The sequence below is a fragment of the Delphinapterus leucas genome, chromosome 7 (genome assembly GCF_059928025.1).
Source record: "Delphinapterus leucas isolate spDelLeu-1000000601 "Yukka" chromosome 7, BTC_Dleu_Yukka2, whole genome shotgun sequence".
Taxonomy (NCBI): Eukaryota; Metazoa; Chordata; class Mammalia; order Artiodactyla; family Monodontidae; genus Delphinapterus; species Delphinapterus leucas.
Window position 1 is genome coordinate 78,680,854 of NC_143135.1, and position 19,569 is coordinate 78,700,422.

Genomic DNA, 19,569 nt, shown 5'->3' on the forward strand with positions numbered 1-19,569 from the left:
ATTAACCAAAAAAGTTTCCTCTCATCTTTTTGTAAAGCCTTCCTCTCAACCCTACCCCCTCCCTGCCAATCCCTAGGAAATCATTGATTTGCTTTCTGTCAGTACAGTTATTTTGAGATTCATTTATGTTGATGTCCGTGTCAGTATTTCATTTCTTTTTTTTTTTTTTTTTTTGCTGAATGGTATTCTATTGAATGGATACTCTACAGTTTGTTCATTCATTTACTTTTTGTTGGAAACTTGGATTGCTTTAAGTTTTGGAGATATTACACATAAAGCTGCTATGAACAGTTGTATGCAAGTCTTTATATGTACATATGTTTTTATTTCTCTTGAGCAAATACATAGAAGTGGCATGGCTGGATAATATTATAGATGATTTTCAAATTGTTTTTCAAATTGGTTGTACCATTTGATATTGCAGCAGCAGTGTATGAGTGTTCCAGCTGCTACACTGTTGTCAACACTTAGTATGGTCAATCTTGTTAACTTTACGTTCTAATAGATATGTACATCCTCCAAGTTACAATTCTTTTTCAAAGTTTTGGTAGCTATTCTAGGTCCTTCCCATGTGAAGTTTAGAACCAACTTATCAATTTCTACCAAAAAGTCTCCTGGGAGGTTGATTTGAGATTGAATTAAACCTATAGATCAGTTTGAGCAGAATTGACATTTTAAAAATATTGAATCTTCTGATCCGTGAATATGGCACAACTATCCATTTACTTAGGTATTCTTTACTTTCTCTCAGCATGTTTGTAGTTTCACTGTACAGACCATGCATGTCTATTTTCACATTTATCCATAAAAATGTCAAAGTTTTATGCTGTTTTAAATTACATTTTAAATTTCAATTTCCAGTTGGTCATTGCTAGTAAATAGAAATGTTATTTTATTTTTAGAAGAAATATATTGATCTTGTATTATGAAAACTTGTTAAACTAATTCATCCTACTAGGTTTTTGTGGATTCTATCAGAGTTTTTGCATAGATGATCATGTCATCAGCAAATAAAGACAGTTTTATTTCTTTGTTTCTAATCTGGGTGCCTTTTATTTTCTTTTCTTATTGTAGCGTCTGGTACCTCTAGAACATTGCTGAAAAAAGTTGTTAGAGCAGATATCCTTGCCATGTTCCTGCCCCAAAGACTGTCCTAGTCTTTCTCTGTTAAGTATAATAGTAGCTGTATATTTTTTATAGATTCTTTTTATCAGATTGAGGAAGTTCACTTCTAAAGTGCTACGAGTTTTATCTTAGCACATTTATCTCATTTCACTAGCAGTATGTATTGGATTTTGACAAATGCTCTTTTTAATTTTTAAATTTTTGACTGTGTTGGGTCTTCGGTGCTATGCATGGGCTTTCTCTAGTTGTGGCGAGCTGGGGTTACTCTTCCTCGTGGTGTGCGGGCTTCTCATTGCAGTAGCTTCTCTTGTTGCAGAGCATGGGCTGTAGGCGCGCAGGCTTCAGTAGTTGTGGCTCGCAGGCTCTAGAGCACAAGATCAGTAGTTGTGGCACACGGGCTTAGTTGCTCCATGGCATGTGGGATCTTCCCGGGCCAGGGCTTGACCCACGTCCCCTGCATTGGCGGGTGGGTTCTTAACCACTGTGCCACCAGAGAAGCCCGTTGTCAAATGCTTTTACTGCATCTATTATAGTGATCTTACGTTGTTCATATTTATGTTTTTTCAATTATACAGATTGATGTGTTTTTTTTTTTTTTTGGCCATGCTGCACAGCTTGCAGGATGTTCCGCAACCAGGTATTGAACCTGGGCCATGGCAGTGAAAGTCCAGAATCCTAACCACTAAGCTACCAGGGGACTCCCCAGATTGATTTTTGAATGTTAAACCACAACATCCTGGGACAGACTCTACTTGGTCACAATGTATTATTCTTTTCATAGTGTTGGTATATTATTGGATTTTTGCTACAATTTTATTAAGAATCTGTCTTTAGTGATAAGGGATATTGTTTATCCCTTACTGCTATCAATTTATTTTCTTGTAATATCTCTGTCTCATCTTGGTAACAGTAACATTGGCTTCATGGAATGAGTTAAGAACTATTTCATCTTTTTCATTTTTCTGCAAGTGTTTATATAGAATGGGTTTGATTTTTGTCTGTGAATGTTTGTAGAATCCTTCAGTGAATCCATATGCGCCTGGTGTTTTTTGCGTAGGAACGTTTTTAACTACAAATTCAATTTCTTTAATAGATATATGGCTGTTTAGGTTACCTATTTATTCTTGAGTGAGATTTGGTAGTTTGTGTTGTTTAAGAATTTTGTCCATTTCATCTAAGTTGTCAAATTTATGGGTTTAGAGTTGTTCATAATACATTCTCTCTCTTTCTCTTTCTCTCTCTTTTTCTGCAGGTACTGGAGTGCTATTCTCGTCTTTATTCCTGATATTAGCAATTTATATATTTTTTCTTCTTTTCCTGATTTGTCTTGCTAGAGATTTATCAATTTTATTAATCCTCTCAGAGAACCAGCTTTGGATTTCATTGATAATCTCCATCATTTTTCTGTTTCCTATTTCTTAGATTTCTGCTCTGATGTTTAGTATATCCTTTCTCCTGCTTATTTTTGCTTTATTTGCTCTTTTTTTGTTTTTACTTTCTTAAGTGGAATCTGATGTCACTTGTTTGAAACCTCCCTTTTTTCTTCTTCTTTTTAAAAAATATTTATTTATTTATTTATTTGGCTGCTCTGGGTCTTAGTTGCAGCATGCAGGATCTTCGTTGTGGCATATGGGATCTAGTTCCCTGACAGGGATCAAACCTGGGCCCACTGCATTGGGAACTCGGAGTCTTAACTACTGGACTACCAGGGAAGTCCTGAAACCTCCCTTTTTTCTAAGATAGTGGTAATAATGCTCTAGAGAACTCTATTTTGGCTGAAAACCAAAGTCCCAATTAGGTTTTAAGCCTGACAATACTTTTCATCTTCCTTTAAGGAGAATATTGTTACTGTTTGAGTAAGAACCTTATCACTTATTCACAAAATCTCATAAATTCCCTTTAATTTTTTTTGTTTATAATTCTTTCTGGTTTCAGAATCTGGGACGCATTTTCCAGGTATCTGGTTAACTGAAGCTTCTTTAAGAAGGATTTGAGATATCCTTGAGGAAATAAGATATTCTTGTAAAATTCAAGAGAATTACATGAAATGTCAAAGCAAGTTGGGGAGTCTGTAATCCCTATAACTGATTTTATATTAAAGTATAAATGATTTAATTTCTTACTGTCAAATTAAATAGACCATATTAGATAAAACAATAATTGACTTTTGGGGAACTTTAAATTTTGAATATCATTTCAAACATATAGCTAATTTGCAATAGTAACAAAAGAAATTCCTTTCTACCCCTTGCTCAGATTCTTCAATCGTTTTCCTCTTATGCAATTGATTTTTGCAGAGTACACCTTCAGACTTGATGTTGAAGAAGGAGTGGGAATCCCTCAAATCCCTGTACACCCCATTGGATATAATGATGCAGAAATATTATTACGGTATAGTTTTCTAGTTGGATTTGAGAATAAGATATTTTACACTAGTATGCCCATTTTCTCTTGTAAAACGAATACGTTTTGTATCAGAATGACTCCTGAAATTGGAAAAACAGACCACATCTTTTTTTTCCGTAAGAGAAGAGCAGTCAGTTTAATGACTAAGAAATAATAAGAAAACATTACTTTGTTTGCTACAAATGAAAGTCTCAAAAGCAAAACTATGTCCAAAGATAAAAATACTGATTTGAGATTTTTCAAGTAGTTAGATTTTCTTAGATCTTCATTTGATATTTGTATTTGACCTGCATTTTAAAAATGTGGTAATGTCTACCACTTACCAGATGTGTGAACTTATACCAGTTACTCAATCTTTCTCTGACTCAGTTTCCTTCTCTGTAAAATGAAGACAGAAATAGTTTCTCCCTGACAGAGTTATTATGAGAAGTAGATGAGATCATGTATATAAAGTATCTATAATATGATATTCAATTAACGTTTGTTATTATTGTATTGTATAACTGTGTTGCTTTTCAAATCACCTAACTTCTATTTTGTTTAATGTATGTACCAATACAATTTGGTAATTGCTTTGTGAGTGGCTACTATGTAATCAGCAGCTTTTCTAGAAATTTCTTCTCTTTAACACAGTCATGAATTTCACATGTTCAGGATTTCTTGGACCTAACGCTTCCCTATGTAAATAAAGTCAAAAGTAGAAAGGCTGATGCTTCCCATTTCCCCTCACTATTTTGGTTGGGCTTTTTTCTCCTTAGCTCTTTCTATTTTCTTGCCCATGCTGTGGGGCTTGCGGGATCTTAGTTCCCCGGCCTGGGACTGAACCCAGGCCCAGGCAGTGAAAGTGCCGAGTCCTAACCACTGGACTGCCAGGGAATTCCTCTCCTTGGCTCTTATCAGTAATATATTAAACATTTTCCTCATTTATCTCAGTTATGGCTCTCTCACTAGAATGTAAGCTCCACAAGGCAAGGAAATTTTACAGTACCTGGCACTTAGTAAATCCTCAATATATACTTGTTAAATGAATGAGTGAAATATCTCATCATCACACTTTATGATTTCTTCTAAGAAATGGTGATGCTCAGCATTTATCTGTCATTTTTGTGTTCTCTTGACAGCTATTTGGGAGGAACTGCTCCACCAGATGAGAGGTGGAAGGGAAGTGTTAAGGTGATTTATAATATCGGGCCTGGCTTCATAGGGCATGATTCTTTCAGGTAATTTTATGTTACTTTAGTATTCTAGAAAAGGTTTACATGTTTAATGGAAAAATGTCAAGATAAATATTCTGCCAGGTATATTTTGCTTATCTTCCTTTTCTCATTTTTCATAATGAATAAGTATTTTATATTGCTTAAGAATTACTTATGGAATGATGTATTAAATTCTTCTTCCAACAGTGATATCACAGCATTTGTTTTGTAAATCTCAAAAATTACATTTGACTTATAGGTTTAACATTTTAGCTTCCCTCTTCACCTAACCTTTTAAAGTTTTTCAGATAACTGTCAAAATGCTATGCATGTGAAGCACTAGGTTAACTTGAGGGAAGGAGTAAAAGAGAAGAGAGAAAGGAGCCAAGCTTTGTTGATCCCTTCCTGTGTGGGTGGGTTAGATGAGTTAACATGGGTAAGCAAGTAACTACTGTAAGGCTCAATACACTTAGCATTTTGGGTATTACTGTTATTAACCCATGAGAGCACTTCGAGGAGTGATCACAGAACCTGTGTTCATTGAGCTTAATTCTACAGAAAAAATAGTTTTCCACTGTATCAAGATAGGCAGGAAATGCCAGAGGCAGAGAACAGCTTATACCGAGTTGCAGAACATCACGACATGATCAGAACTTTACGTACTTTGATTTGCTTGAAATGTAGAGAGGAAGGGAAACTTAACACTGATAAATCAGAGAAAATATAGCTGTTTATATTAAGCTAAAATGATTAAATCAGTCTTGTTTGCTAACAACTTACTTTAACAATGTGAAATTGTATTCTTAGAATGTTTTTTAATTTCTGTAAGAGTTTTTTTAAATTTCTGAACTTTTAAAGTATTAGAAGTTCAATTTTATTTTATGGGGATTTTAGAAATATTTTTATATAAGTGCTTATTTATCTCTATCTCTCAATTAGAATGGAGTTCTTTCAATATAAAAGACTTTATTGTCTAATTATTAATACTCTCTAGAGGCACACAATGAAAGATATAGACCTTTCTGATTTATAAACAGAAACATACAAACAGAGAAATCAATAAACATATAGCTTCAGTCACAGTTCAAGAGTAAACTCAGAAAGAGAACATTTACTTGGTCAAGATATCAAAAAACTGTTCACCTTCACCATGGGCACAAAATCCTATATGATTTTAACTCAAAATGGGCAGATACACAAATTTGTTTTTTAAATTGCTAAAAACAAGACTATGTATGTAATTTCTCACCCAAAAGAGATCTTGATAATCTATGGATCCATTTACAGAGATTACCAAATGACAAGGCATGAAATCTTAAATTCTTAAACATTGCTACCACAAATAGGGAATAATTTACCTACTGTAAGCAAACTAGAAACATAAACAAAACACAGGATCAGTAGAAAAAAATTAAGTTAGAGATACAGAGTTTCAGCAAAGTTAAAATTCTACTGCTGCTTGGTATTTACATCTGAGAGCCAAAAGAAGACATGTCTGGTTTTAAGCTGCCCGTTCTTGGTTCTTCAAGCAGAGTCCATGTACATCTCAGTGGGACTTCCAAAAATCATAAAGGATTTTTTAAAGTAAAACCATAATTCTCGGGCTTCCCTGGTGGCGCAGTGGTTGGGAGTCTGCCTGCCGATGCAGGGGACGCAGGTTCATGCCCCGGTCCGGGAAGATCCCACATGCCGCGGAGCGGCTGGGCCCGCTGAGCCTGCGCATCCAGGGCCTGTGCTCCGCAACAGGAGAGGCCACAACAGGGAGAGGCCCGCGTACCACAAAAAAAAAAAAAAAAAACCATAATTCTCATACAAATATAAACTGAACATGTGTAAAAATTTTATTTAATGCATTAATTAATAAGGGGACCAGAAAGGAGTTAAAAGTGGTTCGAAGGAGAATTCAAAGATGATACAAAAAATGAGCTCCTTAGGAATGCTGAAATGAGTGTGCTTAATAGCTGAAAAACTGATTTCTTCCACATTGGGGGAAGTAAGTCAATTGAACGTTCACTAGAGAAATTGTGCATTTCAGTGGGCATGAATTATTTGTATTACTACATTACTACAAGTTAAGTTCTGTCACTACAGAGTTGTAAAATAGTCTAGTCAAAGATAATGATAGGCAGAGGTAACTCTGATGGTTGAGCTAATGTTGTTCTCAGTTTTTCCATACAGGAGTATATTCATTCAATTCTCAATTATTTACTGAGCATTTACTGTACCCCTGGTACCATTCTGGGTACTGGGGATTCAGCAGTGTACAAAACAGGCAAAAATCCCTGCCCTGTGGAGCCTACATTCTGAAGTTTAGTTTATTTGGAACATGATGAGTTTGAGGTGATAACAGGACAGACAAATACAGTTGACCCTCAAACAACACAGGGGTTAGGGGCACCAGCCCCCTGCCTGTCAAAAATCTGCATATTACTTTACAGTTAGCCCTCCGTATCTGAGGTTTCACATCTGTGTATTCAAACAGCTGCGGATCATGTAGTATTGTGGTGCATATTTAGTGAAAAAAATCCACGTGCAAGGGCACTTATGCAGTTCAAACCCATGCTGTTCAAGGGTCAACTGTAGATAATTCTTTTTATTTCCTTTGTGCATAATCTCTATTTCAAATATTTGTTAAAATACCATTAGATTAGATCAAGAACAAAGACAAGAGCAAAGACCATACTCTTCAGAAACTTAGGAACTATGTACAGAACTTTAAGGAATAGAGGACAACACTTTAGCTGAAACCTGCCTGCTGACCAGAGAAGGGTGTTCTGAATAGACTCAGCAAAGAAAAGGAAATCAGGCTGTTACCAAGTCTAAGCTCTATCGCTCGCTGTACGACCAGCCAATAATTGAGAGATGAGCTGCTGGGGCAAGGAATAACTACTTTATTCGGAAAGCCAACAGACCGAGAAGATGGCGTGACCCAAAGAACCATTTTGCCTGAGTTAGAATTCAGGCTCCTTTCATACTAAAAGGGGAGGGAGTAAAGTCAAACATTTCCTGGTTCCTGTCAGCCTGCAGAGGGGATGTGTTAATTTCTTCCTCCCTGCAGTCATTCACTGGTGGGCCTGGTCAGGTTGTTTCCTGTGAGCTTAAAAAAAGGTATTTTAACTTAATGTTCATTACCTGGGAAGCAGGGTTCCCAGAGATGGGCCATTATGTATAATTTAAGCTTATAGGCAACATCCCTTAATGAATAACTTGTAATAGAGTACAAGAAGTACTTCTCTATTACAAGGCAGGGAAGGAAAGGTGCCCATCTGAATCAAACTTCAGTTGCCATCAGGGCAAGTCGTGTAATGGTCACAGACGGGAGGCACTGTGTTTGGAAGGTTCAGATACAGCACAGGGGTTCTATGTGTTTTTATGGCTACACCCCTGGCTGAGGTGCCTTTAGGTCATTGTCACTCAAATTCCTGTCCAGCCAAACTCCCACAGCAAAGAGTCCCAAACTGAGGATCAAATTCCTCTGGAAGTCATTCCTATCGGTGGTGAAGCAGTAGACGCCTCAAAGCCAATCTCCCAAGTTGTCCTGAATTTCAGAATTTCGGGAACTTTATTTGCTGAGCCCGCATCATTCACATCAACCCCACTGGAAGCCATAGCAGCACCTCTCTAGATAATTCTTTTAGGTACTTCTGGAGTCAATGATACTAAAAACCAGGAAGATATAAGGATTAAAGATGTAGATGAGCTTCTTTGAGAATCTGAGCAGACAGCCAGTTTATTTTCATGTTTAGATTAAAATAGATTTTTTTCCTCATTCCTCATTGTTACAGTATTCTTTACTTAATTTTCTTCATTTAATGACATACATCAGTGAAGCTGGCTTTCTTACTAATAGATCTTAGGCTCGTATACTTAGAAACACATGCTAAAGAGTATTTTTGCTATTAATTTTTATCATTCTAGTAAAAATAAATCTTTTACTTAATGTCTTAAAATGCAAAACAACACCCATTGATTAGTTTTTCCCCAAAGGCACTTTTAGTTGAATACTGCACATGAATCACATATGCATTCAGAAGCACAGTGTACTTTTAGGGGGAGAAAAACCAGAATTTGCACTTAATAATATACAGGATTTGACTTTGTTCTTCCACTCAAAAATGAAGTACTGGGTTTCCCTGGTGGCGCAGTGGTTGAGAGTCTGCCTGCCGATTCAGGGGACACGGATTCGTGCCCCGGTTCGGGTAGATCCCACATGCCGCGGAATGGCTGGGCCCGTGAGCCATGGCCGCTGAGCCTGCGCGTCCGGAGCCTGTGCTCCGCAGCGGGAGAGGCCACAGCAGTGAGAGGCCCGCGTACCGCAAAAAAAAAAAAAAAACGAAAAAAAAAAGATATTTAGTGTACTTACCAAGGTACTATTTGCTACCACTTGACTAAGTTCCGGAAGTGAATTTTTAGCATATACTAAAATGGTGACTTCACCCCCAGTCTGATGCCAGTCATGTCTACACGGAACAACGTTTTTCCCCTGTAATGGAAGAGAAACTTTATGAATTTACAAAGTGCCACATAATTAACCTCTTAAAAAGAGTAATTTGACCCATCTAAATTGAGAACAAAAATACCACACAAAACTGAGCCCTTAATGCTTTTAAGCACAAACAACTTCTAAAGCGCCCATCAAGAAGTTAAACCAATAAAATAAAATACAAAGAATCTTATAGTTTTATGATTTGAGAACACACTTTTGAAGACTGAAGTGAAAAACACATTTGCTTAGCAGGATAAACCAGACAACATCTTAACCTCATGCATAAGAACTTTCCATTTACTTTCTACAAATTGAAATTTGGGAAAAAATAATTGATTAGTTATAACTATCTGTTGTTGTTATTGAATACTTTCCTCTCATAATAACATGCAAAAAAGGGTGAGAATTTGTGGAAGTAATCTTTTGATTACTGTTACGAAAATATTATTACCTATGAGTGACACACTGCTATAACAATAGCTATCTGAAAGACAAGTTGTGATTCGTTCTGTAGCTGAGGGTAATTTAATGCAGGAAACTGCGAGACACTACTGTTTTAAAAAGTAATATTTATATATTCATACAATGACACTAACTGAATTTAAATTACTTATATGACTTACATTTTTTTGCCCTCAGCCACCTGGCTTAGACACTCAATACTTGATAACTACATGCATTAAAAAATACCAAAAAATGTGTTTCATCAAGGGTCATACTATGAAAACTTTTGTGCATAAAACAACATTTTATTTTTTCAAACCAAAACTTTCAAACTTTTGAACCTTAGAGAAAATACAGGGAGATTTCACTTTTTACTAATAAAACATTCCTAGAAGTTTTGTGGTAGATAAATTATTATAACTTAATGGATACATTTATAATACGTAAACCCATGTGTTATTAAAAAGCGGAAACTATAAAATATGCAAATGTAGACTAAATGAATTCCTAAAGTAATTTGAACGTAAAGACACACATACTGAAAAGGTTCATTATCTTGAGGTTATTAGTGCCAATACAGCACATAAAACTAATTTAAGATACATTAATAATAGCCAACAAACGTTTATTTAGCAAATAATTGCTTGCCTTCTTACAATTTAATGGGATTTTGGGGGATTATTTACACAGACACAAGTCTTTTTAAAATACTGTCAGGGAAGTAGGTACTGATGCTTTCTCTTCTCTTTTGATAAATTTCCTGGTAGCAAGCAGAGGCTTTCAAAACAATCCCAATAAAACAAGTGTGCAATCCTTCCCTTCGGCCACTAAGAGTATTTGTACATCTGTATATGGTTGAATGATGTTAAGTGGCCAAAAGAGAATCAGAAGTCTAAATGATTAATAACATCAAATGACCAGAAAAGTGATTTTTAAAAAACAAAAACTGGGAACAAGGTATGGAATTACAGAAAAATATGCTTCAATTTAGGCTAGCTTAACTATTTCACAAAAACCTACATATTTGCATCAACATACATAATGGCTATTTTGATCAAAGAGCAGTGCTTTGAGAGAGCTTGACTCAGATTAACTTCAGTTTTTAGGCTCATCAAACTTTACTGTGTGACGGAGAGAAAAACTTGTTTTTTTAAATCTAAAGACAGAATAATCTCAAATCTCTTCAAAATGACTCAGATAAATACACTCCAATAAGCTATTTTTAAAATGCTACTTACAGCATCCTTTTTAGTCCACGTGTGTTTCCCTGTTGTACAGCCCTCTTGGGCTAAGAATGTATTAAAATCAGAAGTTTTTTTTCTACAACAGCTCCAATATTTCATCCTGTAAATTAGCATAGAAAAATTTCAGCAATAAAATCTCACAATCTCACAATCAAGTTCAGAAATGTTAAGTGATAAGTGACTTAACCAAAAAAGAAATAAGTGTGTAACTTACAAGTGTCTTACAAGTGTCTAAATTACTAAACAATTAAAACTGCCAGAAGACTATGAGAACCTACTGTACAGCACAGGGAACTCTACTCAGTGCTCTGTGGTGACCTAAACGGGAAGGAAATCCAAAAAAGAGGGGATAGATGTACACGTACAGCTGATTCACTTTGCTGTACAGCAGAAACTGGTACAACATTATAAAGCAACTACACAAAAGTTAAAACAACACCCCCCACCCCTCCCCCCCAAAAAACCTTAAAAAACTACCAGAAGACTAAAGTTAAACCCAGAATGCCATTTAGTATAGCAGTTTTGGAGTTCCTGAGTGAAGATGCTTAAAACCATCACAAAATCCAAAATCAGCTTTTCACTGATAGTTTACATTCCAGTTTCCTCATGAAGCTATCATGAAGTGGTATGACCAAAGATTGAAAACGTTCGTATTTTGATAAACCAGCAAAGTGAGAACATGCAAACAACCTAAAAATAACTGTTTACACAACCTGTGATGGTCAAGCCCAAAGTAGGTGAAACCCACTATTATTTACTTGAGAAAAATCTAACACTGGAAGACAAAAATTACAGTAAAACTTTGGGTTTGAGTTCTGAAGGATATGGAAACAGAGTGGAAGATTTCAATACAGTGCTGCGTTTCTATAAACTACAGCATAGTATATTGAGAGGCTCTCAACTGACAGCTGTGGAAAAGTATGGGTTTTCTCAGATGCCACAGTGTTGATGTCTTAGTGTCCCAGGGCCCAAAATTCCAAATGTCCTACAATGCACAGCACAGTCCTTCAAAGAAAAAAAAAACACCCGTTCAGCTCAAACAGAAAGTATCACACTGCAATAGAAGGGAATACGGAAAAAACATGAGGTTTGAATCACAACGGCCACTTCACTGTAATCTTGTTTCAGTTTTCCCATGTGTAAAAGAGAAGACAAAACCCACATTTCTAGGTTATTGTAAAAATTATATGACAATGTAAGTTACATACCTAATATTGCTGCATGGCATTTAATGTTTGAAGGCATATTAACATTTCTAACATCTACCATAAAGTTTTAATTAGTCTGGTATACGTTACCCTTCATGGAAAATAGGTACTCCAGAATGATCTACACAGACTTCTAGACTCTGTGGACGCTGATATGTCTAAAAGAGAAAAAGAGACAAAAAAATTAGTTTCACATCTCAATGTTACATTTCACATGTATTTGCAAGTACTGGTGACCTCTATGAACTATGAAAATGCCCAAGAGATAACAATTACCTAGAACATTCATAAATTCACCTCAGGCCATTATAAAAGTAGGCAAATATAAAATATATATATAATTTAAGATACATTAATATAAAAGTAGGCAAATATAAAAGTAGGCAAAAGGATGTATTCAGATACTTTCAGACTTTTGCATATGAGGACACACCCAAACACATTCAGGTATGTTCTATAAATTTACAGAAAAATATTGAAACCAAGAGATTAGTACTCTCATCAGAAATACAGTTATAGGATGATTTATGTGCATAGTAAACTCTGTGTGAACATTATGAATTAAAATGGAAAATCTAATAAGCAATTCTGGAAGTCCCAGATGATGATTTCTTTTTCCTACGAAGCGTAAAATGAGCTTCAGACCTATATATATATATCCAGGGTTTGTCTGGAAGATCCGGGCCCCATTGCTGCTGTAGATGAAGGCTCTACAGATGAATTCACAAAACGTTATGTTAATAAAACATAGATGCAGCCAATAGTATATTTTCTGTCTATTTTGGTATTTACAGCAACCACCCTACAGTTAGAGAAAATAGAATTCTGTACATTTACTTTTTGTAAATTCAAATTACGGGGTGTGTGTACCTCCTGAAGATATTCCATAGGCACACAAAACTCAGTATGTTAGATTCTGAACTTACATCACTACTGCCCCCCAAACCTCCTACTCTTCTTCCCATCTTATTTGATGGCACCATATCCACTCAGTCTCTCAAAGCAAAAATTCTGTAAGTCCTCTTCAGTTTCTCTTTACCCTCTACCCACATGTAGTCTATCACAAAATCCTGCCAATCTGACTTAAAAATATCTATCAGTTTAATTTGCTAAACTTCCTCATGATCACTAGCAGATTTTAGGCAATGAAACTATGCTAAAAGATTCTAATTAATTTCTCTGCCTTCAATTTCTGGACTCTACTACCTAATTAAAACATGTATCACTCTCTTGTTTAAAGTCCTTTAATTACATCTACCTCACACCATATACAATAATCAGTTCCAGGTCGTTTGCACATTTAAATGTGCCTCTATATATGAGAAAATACTCATGGTCCTAAAATAAACAGATATCTTAAATAGGGTACAGAAAGCCCTAGTCATAAAGGAAAAGATGAACAAGTTGAATTTCATTAAAATTGAAGAGACTCTGTTTATCAAAAGCCATTATTAAGACAGTGAAAAGGTATATAGCCTTTCGGACAAAGGACTCGTAGCTAAAACATATAAAGAATTCCTAAAATCATTAAGAAAATGTCAATTTAATAGAAAAACAGATGAAAAGACTTTGGGCATGTCACAAAACAGGATATCCAAATGGCCATAAACATACAAAAAGGCAGTCAACATCATTATCAGGAAAGTGCAAACTAAAACCACAATGGGGGGGCTTCCCTGGTGGCGCAGTGGTTGAGAGTCCGCCTGCCGATGCAGAGGACACGGGTTCGTGCCCCAGTCCGGGAAGATCCCACATGCCGCGGAGCGGCTGGGTCCGTGAGCCATGGCCGCTGGACCTGCGCGTCCAGAGCCTGTGCTCCGCAACGGGAGAGGCCACAACAGTGAGAGGCCCGTGTACAGCAAAAAAAAAAAACAACAAAAAAAAACCCACAATGGGAACATTCCACATCCACCAGAATGGCTAAAATATAAAAGACTGATATTACAAAGTGTTACCAAGGTGTAGAACAAAAGGAACCAGCCTAATATATTGCCGGTAAGAGCGTAAATACAACCACTTTGTAAAACTATGTGCGAGTATGTTAAAGCTAAACATACATACACACACAAACACACATACACACACACTCTGAACCAGCAACACCATTTCTAGTCATATACTTAAAAGAAATGTGTACGTGTATCCTAAAAGTCATGCACAAAAATGTTCACAGTAACATTAATCAAAAATCTTTATAGGACAGTAGAAAGGATAAATTGATTGGTACTTTCAAACAATGGCATGTTTTAAAGCAATGAAAATGAACAAATTACAGCTACATGAAACCAAGATAACCAACATTTTATTAAGCAAAGGAGGACAGACACGAGTACATGTTCCATGATTCTATTTACAGTAAGTTCAGAAGTAGGCAAAACTAATCTATGTTGATAGACAAAAGTGGTTACCTTTGGGAGAGGAAATAATGAATGAGAGGAAGCATAAGGAGGGCTCTGCTTTGTGAAAATCCCTTATGCTTATATAGAATTAACATATTTATATATATTTAATGTTATATTTCAATGAAAAAACTTTAAAAAAAATTTCTTCAATGGCCAGCATGACCTAAAGTAGGGTTTTGAGCAGTATAAAAGCCTTTCAGGATCTAGACCCTACTTATCTCTTTTAATCTCAACTTTACATCAGCAAATTTTGTACCATTGTTATTGCCTATTTTTTGTTTTCTGTATATTACTGCTATCACCTCTGCTTGGGATATCCTTTCCCTTTTTGTCCATTTATAGAACTGCCATTCACTTCTCAAAGTTCATCTGGGGTACCTTTGCTCTGATCTTCCTCCATTATCCTACCACTTGCACGATATCTCCCTCACCCCAAGAATTAATCGTTCTCTTTTATCTACTACTTCTACCTTATACACATGTGAATGCATTCATATTTCCATCTCTAAATGAGCAAGGTGACGTCAAATTTAACATGAAGGAAGACTGCAAACCTGCCCCCAACCCTAACTCCATTTTCTCCTTCTCAGTTAATGGTGCACAAATCACCTAGATCAGGGGTCCCCAATCCCCAGGACTCGGACTGGTAGCAGCCCGCGGCCTGTTAGGAGCCGGGCCGCACAGCAGCAAGTGAGCGGAGCTTCATGTGCCGCTCCCCATCGCTCATGTTACTGCTTGAACCATCCCCCCCTGCCTCCACTCCGGTCCGTGGAAAAATTGTCTTCCACGAAACCAGTCCCGGGTGCCAAAAAGGTTGGGAACCGCTGACCTAGATGCTTCACTTCCAGTTTATTAGCAAGTCCTGCTAATACTTCCAAATATCATCCGTTCCACACGTGTTTGTCATGTGCCAGGCATTGTTCTAAGCACTCAAGACACAGCAAAGAGAAAACAAATAACATTCTTTCCTTTTAAACCTTAGTTCAAAAGGGGAAGGGAAGGGAAAGTTAGATGGGATAGAGCATAAGCAAAATAAATATGTAAAACAAGTAGTGTGTAATAAGGTGGTAAGTGCTGTGGAGAAAAAAGGAGAGTATGGAATGTTGGAGGGTGTGTAATATTATATAGAGTAGGCAGAAAGAAGCCTCACTGAGATGTCTGAATACATCCTACATTTAACCACTTCTCAAAAACATATCCTAATGCCTGGTCTCCAGAGTAGCACCCTAGCTGGTTTTCCTTCCCGATTCCACTCCTGCCCCATTAAATTTGCCACTTATCAGCCAAAGACATCTTTTTCAAAGCCCCTCCTTAAACAGACAATGGCTTCCTATTACACTTAGAATAAAGCCCAAACCCCTCACTGTAGCTTATAAGGACAGACCTCCATAATCTTGCCTGCCTCTCATACTCCCTACTTCCGCACGCTTATCAAGCCCCCACTGACCTTTCTCATGATTTCTCAAGTAGCCAAGCTCTAATGCCTCTACACATACTACTCCCACATCTACTCCACGGTTTACATAACTCATCTGCTACATTATTCAGAATTCTGATTTAGTGTCACCATATCAGAAAGGACTTCCCTGACAAGTGCACTTAAATACTTTTACTCTATCTCCTTGTCTGCTTAATTTTCTTCAAGTCTACCTAAATTCACAGCATTTAAAAACTTGTTATCCTTCTCCCAAAATTAGAATATCAGCTCCGTAAGAACAGAGATTTTTGCTTTATTTAATGCTATATTCCCAGCCCCTAAAACAATGTCTGGCACATAGTAAGTGTTCAGTAAATGCTGACTGAATTAGAACTATTTATTCCCATGATCTATTAGACACGGTGCTCCTTAGAGACAGTCTCTTACCCATGTTAATAGCTCTGCTCCATGGAATAGTGCCCAACACATAAAAGACACCCAAGTGTTTGTCTAATTAAGTCAATTACTCTCTTTTCTCAAAATTAAAAATTTACTTCCATGACACAAACAAATTTTACAGTATATACCTTTGAACACCCTCCATTTTTACATGAGGTTCCAATCTTAATTTCATCACTGCCTTCTTCTACAACAAAGAAAAAAACTGAAATAGAAACATTAAAATAGAAGTTTACTGTAGTGCTATTCTTAAAAAGTAAACTATTCCATAACACAAGTATTTAATAAAATAATCTAAATACAAAAAAACCTGATTTTTAAAATGATTTTAGATAACTAAGTTTTCTGTGTGACCTTTCATGTAATGCACTTAAAAGCTAAGAAGAAACCAACTATCATGAGTAAGTCTTGCCCATATCCCCAAACTGATATACGACATGACACATTTCTATTCTACAATGCAAGACTATATCCAATAACTTAACCTTATGTAAAAGAGAAATCATGAAAGGGTTACTTTTTTCCCCAGATACCAGGTGTAGGTCAGAGAATACTGAATATATTTTATATCATGCACAATGGAACATTTACAACTATCAAAAAATTTCAACTCACTGTTAAAAAGTAATGAGTAATAGAAGAAAAAATTTTTAATTAATAGGTTCTCATTTTTTTTAAAGACAAAATGGAATAATCCATATATTCATTTTGTGGTTTTACCAGCATTCAGTAAACAAAAATCAAAAATAAGTTCTTTACTACAATGTACTCCTTTTTTTTTTTAATTGGGGTATAATTGCTTTACAATATTGTGTTAGTTTCCGTTGTACAATGAAGAGAACCAGCTGTATGTATACATATATCCCCTCCTTCTTGGACCTCCCTCCCGCCCCCCTCAATCCCATCTATCTAGGTCACCACAGAGCACCAAGCTGAGCTCCCTACGCTATACAGCAGGTTCCCACTAGCTATCTGTTTTACACATGGCAGTGAACATATGTCAATCCCAATCTCCCAATTCATCCCCCATTTCCGTCTGAGTCTACATGTCCATTCCCTACGTCTGTGTCTCTATTCCCACCCTGCAAATAGGTTCATCTGTACCATTTTTCTAGATTCCAAGTATACACGTTAATATACGATATTTGTTTTTCTCTTTCTGACTTACTTCACTCTGTATGACAGTCTCTAGGTCCATCCACGTCTCTACAAATATACTACAATATACAATGTACTACTTTTTCGCATTTATATACAGTAAACTACACTGCTCCTATCTCTTTTAGATAATTGGTTAATTGAACAGAAAAAATTACAAAATACAAAACAAAATCTTACCTTTCTTACTTTCTTCATTCCCCGATGATAGTTTAAGTTTATCAAGTGCTTGTTTTAGGGAGGCAGATATTTTTAATTCCAAATTTGTCATTGGTTCATCCGGGCTGGAGAATTTGGAAACTTTATTACCATTACTGATGTACCAAAATATTTCTTTGTACTAAAAATATACTTAAGACTCTACTTATGATACGCCAAATGCCTTGTCAATCAAGGTTTTCTCTTTAAAAAGTATTTTACAATAACTGCTATTAATACAGCTACATTTCTAAGTCTTAGCAGAAAAAGTTCTGATATTAAATATCAAATAATCATGCTATTGTCAACACATTAAATTATTAATCAGTAGGGCTAATGGGAAGGAAGTAAAGAGTAAGAGTACAAATTTGTTAAGATGAGCAACTCCAAGGAAGGGACTGAGAAGTACCTTTACATTCCATGCCTAAGCAAAACGCTGAGCATGTAATAGGCAATAAACAGGTACTAAGTGAATCCACATCCCTACTGGTAGAGATAGTTCACTTTATGTGGACACTAGTATATGCATCTATAAATTCAGATACGGTTATATCACAAGGCAGTTTTAGTAGGGTTAAAAAAACAGTAGCAACAATGTCCCCTAACATTTCACAATAGTTTAGTGTTATATGTACAATCTGGTTAAGGCACTCAATAAGTATTAAGAATATTAATAAATGTAAAAATAAAACTGAAAATCCTAGGTTATTCATGCTACATCCTTAATAAAAAAGCTACTGATATAGGAGGCACTAACAAAGTACACAAAAACCTATATCCTCTGTCTCTACAGTTAAAGTTAAAATTTTCAATCTTTTAAAGTTGGAAGGTGGTTATATGAACATATATATTTGTAAAACTCTTTTCACTATTCACTGAACATCTGTGCATTTTATTGTATATAAATTATAAATCACAAAAATTGATTTCAATAAAAACATAGGTGTATAGGTAAATGAGAATATTTCTTAATGATTCCTCTAAATTCCACTCTTTTCAACTAATTAATTCTCATTCTCCTAAACTAGGAGAATCTTTGCAGACAAGTTTCTTTGCTTTGAAGTTTTGAGAAATAGAATATTTAGCTTTTCAATCACATGATAGAATGGGTTTGTAAAAGGACACGTTTTAAGAAAAAATATAGAGGGTTTCGGTTAAATTTTATTACTAAAATGAAGCGTGTTTATCTTTTTGAGAATTGTATATAGAAGTATAGGAAATAAGAAGCTCAAAGTAATCTTTTAAACCCTTCTTTCCTTTCCTACACCATATCACCCTCCAGAGGTAAGTATTGTAAACATTTTAGTATTAATCCTTCCAGACATTTTTCGATGCATATACACAATACCTTTAAAAATACAAAATGATATCACGCTATGCATTTCTTTGTTTTTTTATTTTAAGAAAGCTTTCAATTGATGTGTACATACTTACAGAAAAGTACACAAATCATAATCGTACAGCTTCATGAATTTTTAGGAGGGACAAACAATGATAATTCAGCATCAGGATCAAGAAACAGAACTTTACCAGGAACTCCAGATGCCCTCCTCAATCCCCTTTACATCACTACTCCTCACATTGAATAATATCCACTATTCTGTCCTGAATTCTAACACCAACGTTTAGTTTTGCAGTTTCTATAAACAGAATTATATAGTATATTTACTTTTGTGTTCGGCATCTTTCGCTCAGAATTACATTTGTGAGATACTTTCAGTGGTGTACTAGTAAATCAGCTCTGGCAAGGGAGGGGAAAGCCCTGATTTGTGGCATCTCAATTTCCATGATGCAAATACTCCCACAGTGGTAGAGTTAAAGCTAAC

At 35.8% G+C, this 19,569-nt stretch overlaps 1 protein-coding gene and 1 pseudogene across 1 annotated transcript in view; one reads left to right on the top strand and one right to left on the bottom strand.

The window, feature by feature from the left end:
• Nucleotides 1–233: 233 nt before the first annotated feature.
• Nucleotides 234–19,569, top strand: part of LOC111171265 (tripartite motif-containing protein 43) — a 46,587-nt gene continuing 27,251 nt past the window's right edge. Inside the window, exons 1-2 of the mRNA XM_089915471.1 lie at nt 234–3,516; nt 4,653–4,751. The gene's annotated coding sequence lies outside the window, so the exon portion shown is untranslated. The remainder of the gene's footprint in view (nt 3,517–4,652; nt 4,752–19,569) is intronic.
• On the bottom strand, nt 7,461–8,499 carry LOC149748791 (mitochondrial import receptor subunit TOM6 homolog pseudogene; annotated as a pseudogene).